This window comes from Sycon ciliatum, chromosome 9 (genome assembly GCF_964019385.1).
Source record: "Sycon ciliatum chromosome 9, ocSycCili1.1, whole genome shotgun sequence".
Classification (NCBI taxonomy): domain Eukaryota; kingdom Metazoa; phylum Porifera; class Calcarea; order Leucosolenida; family Sycettidae; genus Sycon; species Sycon ciliatum.
Genome location: NC_088651.1, coordinates 347,312 through 359,529, shown reverse-complemented (window position 1 = coordinate 359,529; position 12,218 = coordinate 347,312). Strand labels below are relative to the sequence as shown.

At 48.8% G+C, this 12,218-nt stretch overlaps 1 long non-coding RNA gene across 1 annotated transcript; it reads left to right on the top strand.

Moving 5' to 3' along the window:
• The first annotated feature begins 4,960 nt into the window (after positions 1-4,960).
• On the top strand, positions 4,961-8,655 carry LOC135825117 (uncharacterized). The gene is made up of 2 exons (XR_010555018.1): positions 4,961-6,213; positions 6,967-8,655. It is a non-coding gene; the product is annotated as an uncharacterized LOC135825117 (long non-coding RNA).
• Positions 8,656-12,218: the final 3,563 nt, after the last annotated feature.

Below are 12,218 nucleotides of genomic sequence, written 5' to 3'. Positions count from 1 at the left end.
TGACGTCCAGTGTGACTTGGACACGAGGAAAGTCTTCGTCACGTCCACGCTGGATGCAGACACACTGCTGGCGCACATCAAGAAAGCCGGCAAGGAGACTAGCTACGTTGGAATCAAGCAGTGAGTGAAATGGCGGACCGAGTGAGGCAGCAGTAGTGGTGTATTTGCGGCATGCCAATCAGCCACCCACTGCATGCACCACTGTTCCTCTCTGACAATAACATCCTTTTCTAGGTTCCAGTCAGTAATAAATTTCGGGTAGTTTTTATTCCTATACTTCGTGCATTCAATCCGGTACGATACCAAACTACTACGAGTAGTACTCATGGCACCACATCAAAAACAATTTCTTCGAATTTCTTTACCTTCTTATTAGGTCGTCTGGCTTATCGCCAGCTTTGTTCTCATAAAGTCTTTGCTACTCCCATGCACTGTACGTTGCTTATACTGTACAGCTCCATGGTAGAATCCTAGAAACGTGTTACTGCTTTTTTTATTCTTAGTTGAGCCCGGCCTGTTTTTAGGAGATGGGCATAGCACTTGAAAGCTTGTGAACCGATAGTTCGTATGAAATGGCAAACTCTGCGTGTGTCATTGTGGTGGAAGGGGAATGTGCGTCTTCGCGTCTATATCCTGTGTGTTCTTGGTGAGTACGCGACTACGCACACATGATAGTACAGTACAGTGGTCCCTTTATACTATATATAATACTGTGTACTGCACTACTACTGCTATCCTGCTGAATTGCCGGATCTGATGTACTGCTGGATTGTGCACGAGGAGGCCAGAGGTTACTGGAAATTATGCTGGTTTATAAAGTGCTGGATTAAAAAGGTACGACTGGTAGTTTATATTAACATTGTGCGGATAGTGATGGCACACGCGTCTGTATCGCGTCCCATGTCTATGATAGACAGACCTCAGGTGCTGCGCTGGATGCTCTTGGTGTTATAGACCCTGAGTGTTATAGATCCTGGGTGTTACGCACACATGATAGTACAGATCCTGGGTGTTATAGATCCGCGGTGCCATGGACCCTGGGTACTATGGCTGGGTGTTATGGACCCTGGATGTTATAGACCCTGGGTGATAAAGACCCTGGATGTTATAGACCCTGGGTGATAAAGACCCTGGATGTTATAGACCCTGGGTGATAAAGACCCTGGATGTTATAGACCCTTGGCTGCAGGCTAGGCAGCATGCACTGCACCATTCATAGCATGCAGTAAAACCTCTCAAGGCGACCACCTGTCCTAGAAGACCACTGAAACCAGGACCGAGGGGTACTATTTTCAGTCAAATGGCCATGGATAAGGAGACCACCTGGCAAGTTTAACAGAAACCAGGTTTTGAAGGTGCTATGAGCGGTCGTCTTTGACAGGTATTTACACCCGTCACTGTAAACCAACTTTTAAACAGCTAAGTGCAGAACAGAACCAGTAAAATCACAATGGAAAAACTCGATTGGCGATTCCGGATCTCGTACCCATTCTGGAATTTGGCCTACAGAGTGGTTTCACAATATACCATGACCAAACGGTACAGCCATGTTGGTTCCAACTCCACTCCACCCTTGCATCTATGGGTCGCATGATGTCGGCCATGTTGGTTCCACACTGCCCCTATACCCCTATGCCATGATCACTTTCTACTCAAATTTTAGACACATGACACAGATGTGAACACCACTCTAGCAGACTGACTCTATCTCAACAGAATCCCCTGGCCCCAGAAATACTCTGCAGGGTATAATTCAGATCAACATACTGCCCCGTTCCTTTCCGAAATACGGCTGAATGCCAGAACAACACCAGAATAGCGCACACATTTGGTTGCAGCAAGAGCCAGCAATAAATTAAAATTAGGGATCTACTTGGGTTCATTTGTTGGTGGCTGTGACAGTAGCGGCGTGACACAAAACATGGTCAACGGCGTGACTCTGTGATGCAACCACGGCAACACAGTCAGGTCTAAAGTTAGCATGAGACAAAGAGCGTGAGTGGCCAGTTCGCTGCACGAGGGCAAGTTTGTGTTTGCAGGCGCACAGGTTCACAGTCAGAGCCGTGGCAATGCGGGAGCGTACCACTGGGATGGCACTGCACGTCAGCCGTGCTCCCATTCCGACGTACCCTATCCCACGTCTCAAAATCCGTATTCCATGATACGCGTACATGTTGAATGCACAACGAGATCACTGTGTTGTGCGGTACGGCCATTACTGTGCGTGAACTTACTCCAAAGCAGAGTGGTTCACGGGAGAAACAGACCGATGTGCTTTGGAGCCGGGTAAACAACACCAGAGCTAGTATGCCGGACCCGTAAACACAGAGCTTGCCCCGTATATACTATAATATACCTCAGGAGAAGACGTGCAGTCGTGTGCCAGCTCATAGCCCAGTACAGCTGTGTGTGTGTGCCGGATTCCCGCAGTCAACCTTGCCAGCGCAGCAACACCGGCACACAGGGTCTACCCATGTGCTCATGGCTGTCGCTCGATCATAGCTCCACTCCATTGCTGCCGTGCGGCCTTCGACATCAGACGACAACGGCGCGCCCTGTATGGACTCGCAGCGCCGGAAAGCGCCGTGTCGACTACCGAATTGCACACCATGTAAACACTGCGTCAACGCGTCTCCGCACTCTGCTGCTTCTGCTTGGCGAGGAATTTCTCTCTCAGCACGTCGTGCTGCCGCTGCTCCCAGGCCAGGTCGGCGTTGACGCGCTGCCAGGATGCCCAGCAGTGCCAGCCGCCCAGCGACACACCTATCAGCGTGCACACAGTACGGCCGGCATAACGCTGCACCACCGGCGTCGCAAAGTACCCCGGATTGCCCTTGTAGCGGATGTCGTGCGTCGGCTGGGACACCGCCGAGCCGCCCAGAAACCCGGCCAGCGGGCCGACTACGAGCGACGTGAACAGGAGATTCCTCGCAACCACGGCGTCGCTCGACGCCTTCCTCTGCCGCCAGGCGCGGCGATTCCAACGCGTCGTGTACATTGCCGTGGCAACGCTGATCGCCACGGCACCCGCCACGCGTCCCTTGGCGCGCAGCAAGCTCGACTCGAACATCGTGGAGCAGACGTAGCTGCCGAGAAGACAGTTGGCGCCGGCGCCGATCCACGCCGGCCAGAAGTGATTGCCGAGGTCGTACCACGCCGTGTCCGGGTATGGTGAATCGATACGCTTACGGTAGCCGGACCATCGCTGTTGCTGCTGTAGCCTGGGGGTGTGATTCGTCTCTGCATCCGTTCGCGGAGGGGGCACTGGATCCGCTGCACCAGCAGCAACAGCATTCTTTGACGTCTCCACTAGTGACGATTCGTCTTCGCTAGCAGCTATTTCAGCTATCTGCGACGAAGTACTAGTGAACTGTGGCGGTACGTTTGGGTTGTGAACCTGCTGGGCAGTTCCAGTCTCGACTGCATCCGTGGCAGAGACGGGCACGCTCTCATTGTTACCCATCGTGTACCTTCGCGTTGCACCGTCCTATCAACACTATTTTCCGACGAGTTGTGTTGAAAATGTGAAACCGTAAATTTGATCACAGCGAGCGCCAGTACGAGCCAGAAACGTCGTTCGAGTAGGCAGCTCCACTGAGAACTGGCAAGAGAGGGAACCTACAAACCAGCCATTGTGGCTGTAATGATGGCAGGCTGAGTGAGACCATCGAGTGGTGAACTACATCACTCATCAGGACAATCAGTTTGACTTTAATTTTTTTCAATTTTTGCACACCAAGAAAGTAGAAATGTCGGAGCAAATTTTATTACAAAAATCATGACACTCTTTTACTACCGGTAGTTAAAGGGGAAGTATACCCTAAAATCAAATTTTCACCAGTTGTAGTCTTCGGGGTGCTGAGTCGAATGGTCTTGGTCCGAGGAAGCTGAGACGCTCCCTTCCTACTTGAATCCCAATCGAACTCGCGCACTTCCACCGAAACTGGGTGACTGCGCCCTACTAGATGGGGATTTGTATGCAAAATGTCACTAAAAGCGCCATTTCGTTCTTATAAAAGCACGGATGACCGCGATTGGCCCATATGTTGTAGTCTTTTGGACGCTGAGTCAACTGGTTTTGGTCCGAAAAGGCTGCGATGCAGCGTTCCTCCTTTATTCCCAATCGAACATGGTTGAACAAGCGGTCACGTGCTCCTGCGTACACCAGTCAGCTGGTCACCGTGCCTGCAGGGTACAACTTACTAGCCTGTTTGACCTTTTTTGGGTGCAGTCCTGTCACTCGAGTTGAACTCGAGTTGAACCTTGGTGTGAAAGTTGTCGCCTGCTGGCGCGGTGACCAGGTGATTTGGGCACCCAGGAGCACGTGACCGCTTGTTCAACCATGTTCGATTGGGAATATAGGAGGAACGCTGCATCGCAGCCTTTTCGGACCAAAACCAGTCGACTCAGCGTCCAAAAGACTACAACATATGGGCCAATCGCGGTCATCCGTGCTTTTATAAGAACGAAATGGCGCTTTTAGTGACATTTTGCATACAAATCCCCATCTAGTAGGGCGCAGTCACCCAGTTTCGGTGGAAGTGCGCGAGTTCGATTGGGATTCAAGTAGGAAGGGAGCGTCGCAGCTTCCTCGGACCAAGACCATTCGACTCAGCACCAGAAGACTACAACTGGTGAAAATTTGATTTTAGGGTATACTTCCCCTTTAATTAAACTTTTAGTGCGAAGGACTAAAGGTACCGTCACTTAATTTTTGCCGACTACCCGCCAAAAAAATCTTTTCGTTTCACGTGTCAGACACGTCCGCGAGCGCGCACGATCGACTCGCGCGCGCCCGCGCTACCTTTCACGTCAGGCTATCTGTTCACGCCACATGGCTGGATAGCGCGTACATGCAAACATGATTGAAGACTTGCAAAATCAATTTTTTTCCAAGTCCAGGCGCTAGGCCTAGGCAGCACTAATCAGTCTAATGCCTACGTGTAATGGAAGTAATGCCCAGGCAGCTGACTTTATTTTCGGAGAAACACTACTCATTGTAGTAAAAAGTAACAATGAATAGCGATATCATCTAGGAAGGATCGCTACCCTAACGCGAAGGAAAGGCCTTGCGCGGCTGCTCTACGAAGTGTTGAAGAAAGACTCATCAAAGTTTAATAGTTGGTGGACGAACAACTCGCTGGCGCCGCAAAACTTGGCCCCCAACGATGGTATTTGGTGAATCATCAAGCATAATGTCTTGTAGCAGTGTTCATCGAGGAAGGAGAACGCTCTAGTCGCTGCTGTTGTCCGTTTCATCCACGTTGGGCGTTAGCTGCACCGCGCCTATTGTGTTTTAGTATTCCATGGACACACATTAGCATTCAGAGCGATTGTGGAGCCACAATTTACTTCACACAGCGTTGTATTGTCCACGAGCGCAAACTTCATTATCAGCAGTAACTGTTACTCTTCATCCTACATGTAGACTTGGAGTATACACGGCCTTGTCACGACAGCGACAGCTCTACAGAGTGTTCAAGTGAGAAACATTAATTTCAATTGTTGGTGGACGAATAAATGGCTGGTTCCGAAAAACGCGGCCTGCACCGACGGTGTTTGGTGGATCATCAAACAGGGTGACCAGCAGTGTTCACCGAGGAAGGAGAATGCACTCGCCACCACTCCGATTCATCCAAGTGGGCGTTAGCTGCGCCGCGCCTATTGTGTTTTAGTATTCCATGGACGCACACTAGCGTTCTCAGCGATTGTGGAGCCACAACATATCTTCATGCGGCGTTGCACTGTCCAAGAGCAGAAACGTCAGCAGTGACCCATCATCATACATGTAGATTTGGAGTATACACACCATGCGCCAATGGGCCTTGGCACAACAGCGGCAGCTCTATGGAGTGTTCAAGTGAGAAACATTTGTTTCGACTTTTGGTGGACGAACAAATCGTCGGTGCCGAAAAACTTGGCCTGCGCCGATGGTGCTTGAAACATCAAGCATGGTATGTGGTGACTGTCAGTGTTGATCGAGGAACTTGGAAGGAGAACACTTAGGCCGTCGACCGTTCATCCATTTCGTTAGCTGCACCAAGTCTATTGTGTCCTTGTATTCCATGGGCACACAATCATGAAGCATGGCGTCTGAGCTGTGTTCACAGAGCGGGGAGATGCTCTTGCTGCTATCTTATCCGTCCTGTGTATTCCCAAGTGCCGAAGGCTCACAGCGATGGTGTTGGACAAGTCAGATAAAATAGAGTCAACGTAAGTACGCATGTGTACTCTTACTGACTGAAACATAAGTGGGGTGTAAGAGCTAATTCAAATGGTGTCGTGACATTCTCATGTACGAGGTTAGTGTGTAGTACTTGTTACGTACTGAATTCTGTGACTTTGTTTTGTCTCCATATACTGCATGCATTCACGTTTCACAGTTATCAGTTTGACCCTGAGTTCATGTCTGTTATCCCGTGTCTCCTCTACTTATTTTTGTTTCCACACGGTTCATGGTGTAGCGCTGCACGTGTTCCGTTAGTTAGAACTTCAGCATAAATCGCAACTACTTGTACTTTCAGACATGTCACGTGATTGTTGCCAGGGTTTGAGCCAATCAGAGCGTTTACAGGCAGGGCCTGAACCCCTGATCATGCCTTGCCTGCCAGCTCTACTACGATATTACATGTCACGTACCCGCGCGCGCGCACGGTTCTCCTGCGCTTGGGCTTGCTTTCCCTTGGTAGTTGGAAGTCAGTGGCTGTTAGTACTCTTAGATTATGTACAGAAAATGGTGGACATCACGCAACTGCAGTGTAAATTAAAGGGTGGTTGTCAACTGACAACCGAATAATTTTTCGACATAATTAATAAAAGAATTTTCATCTAAAGAGTGAAAAGCAACTAAATAGAGCGGTTGTCGGTTGACAACCCCCCTTTTATTTAGATTATGTATCTGAAGTAAACACAACGTAGAAATATCACAATTGTCTCTTGTGTATTATATCCGTCTGATGTCACCAGATCGTCACACGGTGCTGTGACCAAGATACGGATCATGCCGAACGCTGATTCAACCGTGGACGAATCGCGAGGCTTTTCAGATGCAGGGACACAATGGAAACTGAATGACTTCAGAACAGCACTGAAGCGTTATGTTATCATGCAAGACGCCTTTCTGCGCCGCACAAACACAGGCGGTACTACAGCAGAAGATGTCACTCACTATTCTGCAGGTGCACTGGTGACAGGCGCATGCAAGTTCACCAGAAGGAAGCGGTCTGATGTTAACTGGAATGCCAGCAGTATGAGAGGGTGTGCATTCTGCGGCGGATCTCACCTGGACAAGAGCTGCGCGAAATACACAACAGTAGCACAGCGGAAAGAATAACTGATTGAACAGAAGCGTTGCTTTGTGTGTTTGCGCACAGGGCACCGGTCAACTCAGTGCAAGGCCACCCGCAAGTGTAATGTGTGTTCTCGCATGGGTCACCAATCAGAGTCACCATCATGTCACGATCTGCCCTGAATCTCAACAGAAATCTGACAGCAGTACCAACATAGTAGCTGACCAGCCTGTGGCTGACGAGGTACCAGCATCTAGCGCAACAGCAGCTAGTGCAGCATCAACCAGTATCGCCATTGACCGTAAGATAGTCAGTCGTCTTGATCGGTGCAGATTTCCTCTGGGAGTCTCAGTTGACGTGGAGCACCAGAGGACTTCCGCCAGGACTACAGTTTCTGCCTACCACAGTCGGTTTTGTGGTGACTGGCCGAACACGTCACTCCAAGCACTCAGCTACGCCGATGAGCAGCCATGCCAGCTATCGTTTCTCTAACTGATGCAACTTCCGACTCCTGCACCATCCCAGATCTGTGGAACCTAGACTGTGTTGACATCCAGGATTCAGGCAATCTTACTAACAACGACCTAGCCATTAGGCAATTCATCATTGTTCTACGATTTTGCCTGCCACCAATCGTCATGACCTGCGATACTGAGAAGGCCATTTTACAAATCAGTGCCAACCCAGCATACAGAGTTGCGACACGATTTCTGTGGTTCGCCAACTCCGACAGTCCATCAGTCACCCCATCCAGCCTGTTCACGCTCATAAGCAGTCCATTTCTGCTTGGCGCGTCTATACAGCATCATTTGGCACAGCAAGATAACAAAACAGCTAGCAGTGGCTGTTGGTGAGAACATTTTCTGCTGTGCCATTGGAGTGTGCACGATACACAAACCCTGCTCTTTTGTTGGCACCGCCTATGTAACTTACTGCATAGGGTGCAAGGTGACCGTTGTCGGTTTACATGTACTCCAGTTATTACACCGTGCATGCACTGAGTCTGTGCTGCACTGTGCATCCATAGGTGTTCGTTTGCGGTAGCGCAAGGTGACACGCAAGGTTGATGGATTGTTTTGTCCGCTGCTATTCGAAGCTCTCGGAGTCGGAAGCGTTAGCTCTGTTTCCCCTGTTCCTCCCTGCGCGGAGTCTGTAGTTCTGGCTTGCAGTTGCTGTTACATGCATGTTGGCAGTTGCATGTGTTTTGGTTTTCAGTTGTCTTTATTTGTTTGTGTGGACGACAGTTCAATATTCTAGCAGTTGTTGCACTTCCTACATTCCGTAGTTATCTGCGGTTGGTGTTCGAGAGAGCAAACTGTGTTCTTCTCCAGAGTGGAGTAAACCATTCGCTTGTGTCTGAGGAAAACCCTGTGTGTTGACGAAGAGGTTGACTTGGCTGTAGAGTGAAAGTACCACATGGTCACATGGTCCACAAAATCTTAGAACTAACTTAGGGTCTTCTGGCGTATGGTATAATTATATGAGCAGCATGAGAGTGAAGTAAAAGACTATTAGCTCAAACATTCAGTCTTTCAAGAGTAGGTGTTTCATCACGGAATAGGTTCTGCAGTTCACTTACACACTGCAACAATGGACCACCAGTGTCCAGCATACGATAGAGTCATGTGAATATGCCAGTACCGTATGCATACTCACAGCTGCAAGGCCAGCGCCCCGTGGCTGCTTCACTTCTCAATCGATATAAATATTCACAACAGTAAGACTTTGTGATCAATCAGAGCTGTGCTTCGAAGTAGTCACAAATGCCCCATGATCAGTCACAAAACAAAACTTGGCAACCAGTCACAGCTTCCACGGTGCCCCAAGACCAGTCACCAAAGATGACCGTAGTAAATCTGCAGGGAGTTTCATATGAATCTGTTCATTGCAGAGTCCACTATGCTATGATTCAAGAGGGGGGGGGGGTAGCGTTCCTGCGGATGCGGAAAACTTGGCTGGAACCCGAGTGTCACGTGAACTCTGATTTTTAAGACTTTTATTATTTGTTTTACGATGAGCCTATTATACGCGATACAGGCTCAGAACACACTTTTCGTCTAGTTGGCATATCAGGGATATAGGGCGGAGCAGCCCATATCCCCAATTCTGACAAGCGAGTAATAGTGAAATACGATTGGCGTATTGTGCTGGACTGACTGCGGTAATGTAAAGCTAAAATAAAGCAGTCAGTTTGCCCTTAGCATGGCCTTGTCATGAGGGTGCCACATCCGTGGAAAGGCAACATGCCGGCTAATCTCCCTGAGAAGTTGAGTGGTTATCAGCAGGCGATGACGCTGTGTCGATGATGACCTGTTGATGCCCGACAGGAACCTTGCGAGGAGAGTCATTGGGCCCGACGTGTAGGTAAAGCCAACTTCCACATGAAGTTTGCGGATGGCCGACATGTAGACATGGACAGATCGGGGCTGAAAAGTTCTGAACAACTCGGCAGCAAAATAACACAAAGTAAAAAGTCATCACCTGGCAATGGATTCCAGTTATGCCCTTGACAGAACTGGAAGTAACGGGTATCGGCGGAAAAATATTTCCGGCTGGTGCCAGTGCTGCTAGCTGCAGCACGGAGTCCGGCAACTGAGAGTTGGCAAGACTGGCTGATCTGGCTCAGCTGCTGCTTCCGGAGCCCTCGATGGTTCAAACACCATCGGCGCAGGCCACGTTTTTCGGCACCGACGATTTGTTCGTCCACCAAAAGTCGAAACAAATGTTTCTCACTTGAACACTCCGTAGAGCTGCCGCTGTTGTGCCAAGGCCCATTGGCGCATGGTGTGTATACTCCAAATCTACATGTATGATGATGGGTCACTGCTGACGTTTCTGCTCTTGGACAGTGCAACGCCGCATGAAGATATGTTGTGGCTCCACAATCGCTGAGAACGCTAGTGTGCGTCCATGGAATACTAAAACACAATAGGCGCGGCGCAGCTAACGCCCACTTGGATGAATCGGAGTGGTGGCGAGTGCATTCTCCTTCCTCGGTGAACACTGCTGGTCACCCTGTTTGATGATCCACCAAATACCATCGGTGCAGGCCGCGTTTTTTCGGAACCAGCCATTTATTCGTCCACCAACAATAGAAATTAATGTTTCTCACTTGAACACTCTGTAGAGCTGTCGCTGTCGTGACAAGGCCGTGTATACTCCAAGTCTACATGTAGGATGGAGAGTAACAGTTACTGCTGATAATGAAGTTTGCGCTCGTGGACAATACAACGCTGTGTGAAGTAAATTGTGGCTCCACAATCGCTCTGAATGCTAATGTGTGTCCATGGAATACTAAAACGCAATAGGCGCGGTGCAGCTAACGCCCAACGTGGATGAAACGGACAACAGCAGCGGCTAGAGCGTTCTCCTTCCTCGGTGAACACTGCTACAAGACATTATGCTTGATGATTCACCAAACACCATCGTTGGGGGCCAAGTTTTCCGGCGCCAGCGAGTTGTTCGTCCACCAACTAACTTTGATGAGTCTTTCTTCAACACTTCGTAGAGCAGCCGCGCAAGGCCTTTCCTTCGCGTTTGGGTAGCGATCCTTCCTAGATGATATCGCTATTCATTGTTACTTTTTACTACAATGAGTAGTGTTTCTCCGAAAATAAAGTCAGCTGCCTGGGCATTAGGCATTAATACTACAGTGCGTTTTTTTAAAACAGACATTTGTCGATTTTGATTTTTTAGTTTGTTCTCATTCCAAATTTGAAATTTTTTCTTCACAGCTGCGTTTGTGTGGGTCTTGGATCGAAGAAAATTAAGTTTGGGAATCGGAATAATAATAATTGTCAAAGTTAGATATTCGGACGGGTTTGGGCTGAAAATCCGGTTTTAAATGGTTTTCAGTGGATTTTGATTTTAAAACGAAAGTTTTAGCCAGGAAAGCTCATCACGTGCATGGTGTCCGCCAGAGTTCGAATCCAGTACAGTTCATCCTGATTCTTTTTTTCTCCTCTTTTTTGGTACAGCGCATGCATGTACACGTACATGACTACAAGTAGACTGTGCAGTTGTGCACTGCTGTCTGCAGTTGTCCTAACCTTTGTAGGAAACCAGGGAGTCGTGGCTTTTCACGACTTACTGTGGCAAACTGTACTGAATAATTCAAATGCTGTATTGCAATTAGCTCAATAAATCAAAACATTCCAGCATGCATGTAGGAAACTTCCCTCGATCCCTGAAAGAATGCAGTGAAAATTCAAACACCACAACAAATCACAAGGGCAATTCACACAGCACCCATAAAGAGACTAAAAGGAAGCAATACATGAGCGGTTTTACAAACACACACACACACACACACACACACACACACACACACACACACACACACACACAAACACAAACACACAATGCAAATAGGTCACAGTTTTGTCTGGTTCAACATCTGCGAATAGTAGAAGACCAGCGAGCGTCGAAACGGCCCCAATAATTCCGTGTTTTGTGTTGCACTTGTGACGACAGTATTACACAGTGAACAGATGTGCTAGGACAGCCGACGACGTATATCATCGTTGGCGTCGGCCTCGTCGGTCTACAGTCACGAACACATCGGCGCAGTTTTTCACGAATCCATCCCGTCCACCAGTATGCAGAACAATAAAGCACTTGCCTTTACCTGATGGTGCTTCATTTGGTTGCTTGCCTATACACTCCTGTCACCATTGTCGGACCACCTCCTAGTAACTGTGTGACGCGCATTGACCCACGTGTCATCCAGGTATGTCTCACAGGTAGCGATGCCGCCATGACACAATCCCGTGCCGTTCCATCATCATGTGTGTGATACCTCTGGTCTTGCCACACTGGAATCCCATGGAACGCAACATTTTCCAAGAGCTAGTTTTGCTCATGTCTGGAAAATCGTCGATGCTTTCTATGCAGCGAGCAGGAACTTTGTCCAGTGTTGGGTGCTCCTTC